The sequence below is a fragment of the Crinia signifera genome, chromosome 5, assembly GCF_055691185.1.
Source record: "Crinia signifera chromosome 5, ASM5569118v1, whole genome shotgun sequence".
Taxonomy (NCBI): Eukaryota; Metazoa; Chordata; class Amphibia; order Anura; family Myobatrachidae; genus Crinia; species Crinia signifera.
In genome coordinates this window covers 88199764-88205763 of record NC_139221.1, presented here as the reverse complement: position 1 = coordinate 88205763, position 6000 = coordinate 88199764, and the positions used below count along the sequence as shown (strand labels likewise).

General features: G+C 46.8%; 1 long non-coding RNA gene across 2 annotated transcripts in view; it reads left to right on the top strand.

Annotated features, from left to right (window-relative positions):
* The first annotated feature begins 257 nt into the window (after window positions 1-257).
* Window positions 258-6000, top strand: part of LOC146080389 (uncharacterized) — a 33213-nt gene continuing 27470 nt past the window's right edge. The window contains exon 1 of one of the 2 annotated variants that reach the window (XR_014474867.1): window positions 258-371. This is a non-coding gene — a long non-coding RNA (uncharacterized LOC146080389). The remainder of the gene's footprint in view (window positions 372-6000) is intronic. The other variant, XR_014474868.1, reaches the window with a different exon arrangement.

Here is a 6000-nt window from a genome sequence, read left to right as displayed (position 1 = left end):
GCTGATGAAACATGCCCAGAAAGTTAGATTTGGGTGAGATATTTTGTTTCTGTGCAGAGTAAATACTGGCTGCTTTATTTTTACTCTGCAATTTAGATTTCAGTTTGAACACACCCCACCCAAATGTAATTCTCTCTGCACATGTTACATCTGCCCCAACTGCAGTGCATATGGTTTTTCCCATTAGAGAGAGATTCTGCTTTTGTGAGCCAACCTGAATTAGGCCCATAGTACTGAGCAGCGTGTGCTGATCTGGGGAGAGAGGCTGTTGCAGTGGCAGTTGGTTTCCACTCTCCGTGCAGCGGAGGAGAGGGGAGCAGGACTCAGGCCCCTCCAACAGACCCAGACATAGGCAGAAATGACAGCAAAAAGTAATGACTGATCTGAGTGTGACACTGTATGTTACTGAGGAACACTGTAACAGTGGCCGGGGAGATGTGACCATGGTTATTTATACAGGGCACAGACCTCTGGGGTGACATGTTATACCTACAGTAATGTCATACTTGCCTACCCTCCCGGAATGGCCGGGAGGGTCCCGCAAATCGGGTCCCCCTCCCGCCCCCCCCGGGAAGGTGGGCAAGTCTCTCGCATTGTAGCAACAGCCCCTGCTCCCCCCTTCCCTGCGGTAAAAATGTCCGAATTTTGCGGGTCCGCGGAGAGGGGGTGGGGCTAAAATGACAGGAATCGCTGCATTTTGCGTCATTTTGCATCATTTTAACCCCTTCCCCCATCCACGGACCCGATAATTAATGTGGCTGCCGGTCGTGGGGGGTGGGGCTTGGTGACGCCAGCCTCGCCCCACCCCCAAAACGAAGCCTTGTCCAGCCCTACTTGAACTCCTCTCTCCGGGCTTCTCCCAGGTATGAGTACTGTACAGTAGGGGGATGTTACACCTTGTTACTCATGATCTCTTTACATGTTGTATGTAGCAGGATTGTGTTCAGCATTAGCAGCGTCTCATGGCGTCGCGGTTATCAGTACCAATAACTATAACACTGTGCGGCTGAGTCGGAGCCTTTATGTCACATTGTGCGGCTGTAAAAGGCGTTAATGAAATCAACACAATTGCTGGCTATATAAATTAGCAACACTTGCTGGATGTGTGTCTGTGTAGGAGTGCGCCAGCAGCGCGTGCGCCAGGGTTGTGTCACACACATCACACGCACGCACGGACTGTTATTGTACAAGGTTTTATTGTAATTTGGTTATCGATAGATAGATAAATATCCTATCTATAATTATGTACAATATTTACAAATTTACATATATACAAATATATACAAATATATACGAATATATACAAATATATACAAATATATACAAAAATACACAAAGGTATACACTGTCCATCTCACCGCCGATCTGCAGCAGTGCGGATATATATATACAGTCTGATTAGCCAGGATAGCATAAGCATCAACATTATGTTGTTATAGGGGTCAAATCCCTCCAGTTCTGTGTGCCCGGTGCCAGGCGCCACTGTGCCGCTCCCTGGGCCAACACTTTCTCCTCCGGTGTCATCGTGTTCCACATCGGACACCTCCAGCTCCTCCTCCTTCTCAGATATGGGGGTCAGTCTAGGTGTAAACCTATGGCGCTTGAGTCATCTTCTCCTTCTGTGGTTAAACGTCGGTCGCGAGGAAATGATCTTCCATAAGATATATCCCTGATCCTCAATTGTGAAATCGCCGTCTCTATCGCAGACATCGGCATTCTGGGATCTTGCACGGACTGTTATTGTACAAGGTTTTATTGTAATTTGGTTATCTATAGATAGATAGATAGATAGATAGATAGATAGATAGATAAATATCCTATCTATAATTATGTACAATATTTACAAATTTCCATATATACAAATATATACAAATATATACGAATATATACAAATATATACAAATATATACAAAAATACTCAAAGGTATACACTGTCCATCTCACCGCCGATCTGCAGCAGTGCGGATATATATATACAGTCTGATTAGCCAGGATAGCATAAGCATCAACATTATGTTGTTATAGGGGTCAAATCCCTCCAGTTCTGTGTGCCCGGTGCCAGGCGCCACTGTGCCGCTCCCTGGGCCAACACTTTCTCCTCCGGTGTCATTGTGTTCCACATCGGACACCTCCAGCTCCTCCTCCTTCTCAGATATGGGGGTCAGTCTAGGTGTAAACCTATGGCGCTTGAGCCATCTTCTCCTTCTGTGGCTAAACGCCGGTCGTGAGGAAATGATCTTCCATAAGATATATCCCTGATCTTCAATTGTGAAATCGCCGTCTCTATCGCAGACATCGGCATTCTGGGATCTTGCAGGTGCAGCGCACTGCACATCATCATCGTCATCACAGCACTTGCTAAGACAACAGCCCATCTTCACAGAGAACTTCTTCCTTCATCCAGTTCTTGTGAAGATATGAGCCCAAAACCAAACAGCTCAGACTATGTGATCAGTAGTGCATTGTGACATCATCGCTCTGTGACATCATCGCTCTGTGACGTCATCGCTCTGTGACATCATCACTCTGTGAAGCCCCAGAGCTATTCACATGTTCACAGATGGCTAAAATCCTTTTGATGGTTTCGGAGGATAGCGATCTGTGGTAGTTTTGCAAATTATCTTGCAGATTTGCACGGGGTGGGTTCTGTCTGGGTGATGGCTATCTACTTAGATTAGCAATCCGTGCTGAATTAGGCCCTATGTCCCACAAATTATGCCCCGCACAGTATTGCCCCGCACATTATGTTGCATACAGTAACATACCTCCCAACATGACTCATTGCAGGAGGGACAAAACTGCTCTGTTCCTGGACTTCCTTGCCAGTGGCAGTTGCAGCCCCACAGCTGCAACTGCCACTGACAGGGAAGTCCAGGAACAGAGAAAATGTGTCCCTCCTGCAATGAGTCATGTTGGAAGGTACAGTATGTTACTGTATGTGACATAATGTGGCGATAAGGCACCGGTAGCTTATCCCCACATTCAAATAGGGGAGCCACACCAACTTTCACATCAAATATAACAGCCTGGGAATCACTGAAAGCAGACGTGGCTTCCTTATTTGAATATTGGACTGTGCTGCCGCCCCACCTCTGCCACTGGCAAGCAAGTCCAGGAACAGGGAATTTCGGCCATGCTGGAATGGGCCATGTTGGGAGGTATGCCGTGATACCCCGCACATTACGCCCGGCACATTAAACCCTGCACAATTATGCCCTGCACATTGGGGGTTACTCAGACTTGATCGCTGTTGTGCGAATTTGCACAGCGACTGATTATCCAGTGACTGTGAATGCATACGAGTCACAGTACGCATGCCTGTCGCCAAACCGCAACAAAAATCTGATATTTTTCATCGCAAGTGGTCCCTATTTGATTGACAGGAAGCCGGTGTGGTGGGGTGAAAAAGGAGAAAAAGCACCAGCCAATCAATTCCCAAATGTCATTTTCAAACACAGTTCATTGGCTGGTGCTTTATCTCCTTTCGGAGTTCTGCCAAAATATCTGACTAAAATATTTTGTCTAACAATAGGCGGTGGGGGGAACCCTGCCTATTTTGTCAGTCCCAGGCCCCACAATTTCTGATGGCTGCCCTGTATGCCATCAATGTCGTCTGCCAAGGCCGATGTCCTGTGTCAAAGTACAGGGCATGTAAAAGCCAAAAAGCCAAAGTTGAGTAAAAAAAGGACCCAAAAAAATAAATTAAGATCATTGGAGGAGAAACGTAAACTTGCCAATGTGCCATGTACGACACGGAGTGGCAAGGAACGGTTAAGGCCCTGGCCTGTATTCATGATTGGTGGTTCGACTTCACATGACGATGCAAGCCCTCCTACTCCCCCTTTAGAGATTTTAAGAGATTTCACCTGTCAAAGCCCAGCAAACATCTCTGCCTACTAAAGAAGACATGTGATCACAAACCTCCAACTAGAGTCCAAAGGTGTTGGTGGTTGTGATGCCTGACCTTCCCATCGCTGTACGGGAAGAATCCCACTCTATATCTAATCTGCACTGTATCTGCATTGTACCAATCCTGCTCTATATACCGCACTGTATTCGACTCCGCCCGGTGGCCCTTATTCACATCAGATTGCAGTACAAATTTGCACTCAAAATGGGAAAAACCATGTGCACTGCAGGTGGGCAGATGTAACATGTATAGAGAGAGTTAGATTTGTGTGAGTTATTTTGTTTCTGTGCAGGGTAAATACTGGCTGCATTATTTTGACACTGCAATATAGATCAGTTTCAACACACCCAACCCAAATTTAGCTCTGCACATGTTACATCTGCCCCATCTGCAGTGCAGCATGGTTTTGCCCATTTTGAGAACAAATTTGTGCTGCAATCAGATCTGAATAAGGGCCTGTATACCGCTCTATGGGCCTGATTCAGACCTGATCACTGCTATACGAATTCACAACGCAGCCGATTATTGATAGACGACTCATGCGCATGGGTTGCAGCACGCATGTGCGTGGCCGTACTGCGATGAAGGCCTGGTACTTTTTATAATCACTGACCGCTCACAAGATGATTGACAGGATGCCGGCGTTTGGAGGGTGGTAACCGTTTTATGGGAGTGCCAGATAACTGCAGGCGTGTCCGGGGAAAGCACAGGCGTGAGGGAGGGTGTGTGACATCAGCTCCAGCCCCGATCAGGCTGATTTCATCACAGCCAGTGGCAGGGGCGGATCCAGGATAAAATGACAGGGGGGGCACCATGATAAAAAAGGGTTTGGGTTGGGGGAGGGCGGTGTCAGTGGTGCCAGTGTACATGCTAAGAGAGCGGCAGAGAGAGGGTGGGAATGGGATTAAAAATAGGCCCTGGTATTTAAAGTACGCAGGCCCACCATGGCGACAAAAGTGAAGGATGTAATTGTGCGTGCGCCTAAGGCGCGCTCCGGAAAAGGGGTGTGGCCTTGAGTGTAGTCTACAACACCATAAACAACTTCTACACATTATGCAACAATATACTAGACCCCATTATACTTCCCCCTTACACATGATGCCAAATGGAATAAGCCAAAATTCACATACTGTAATTACACACGGATTGAGCCAAAATTCACCGAATGCCACACGAATTGAGCCAGAATTCACATAATGGCACACAGATTAAGCCAAAATTCACAATACGCTTCATAAACAGGGACATTGTCCTCCAAAGGCGTGCATTAAACATTTACACCATAATGTCCATTACACATTAAGTTACACGCCATTATGTCCATTATGTATTATGCCAAACACCATAATGCCTATTAAAAATTATGCTACATAAGTGATGCTTATCTACATGCTCATTGCAAAGGGTTCCATGCTCATTGCCAGAGGTTCCATGCTCGTTGCCATGTGGGATTACATGTTCATTGCCAAGGGGGAATACATGCTCCCGGTAAATGGGGGACAGCCACCGCCAGGCAGAAGTGATAGCCACTGACAGTGGCAGAGCCTGGCTGTATTCAGAGCACTGCAGAATACCCCTTTCTCACCAGAAAATGCATTCCCAGGTTGGCCCCTTTTACACCAGCCTAGTCCCTGCATTTTCTGGGGTGAGGGGCATAGGCGTGCGCAGCCCATTTTCTTAGGGGGTGCACCATTGGGGGGGCGTGTTCATCACGCCTACTGGGCGTGTCCATCAAAGCCTACTGGGCGTGTCCATCACTGCCTACTGGGCATCAGTGCAAACTAAATAGGTGACTTTTTTATGTATATGGGCTTCAGGATTAATTATTCCCATCACACACACCAGAAACAGGGACGGTGCGCGTCGAAAATTTACACTGTAATGGCCATTACACATAATGCCACACACCCTAATGCCCATTACACATAATGCCACTCACCCTAATGCCCATTACACATAATGCCACTCACCATAATGCCCATTACACATAATGCCACACAACATAATGCCTATCACACATAATGCAATACACAGTAATGCCCATTCCACATAATGCCACCCAGCATAATGCCCATTTCACATAATTCCAC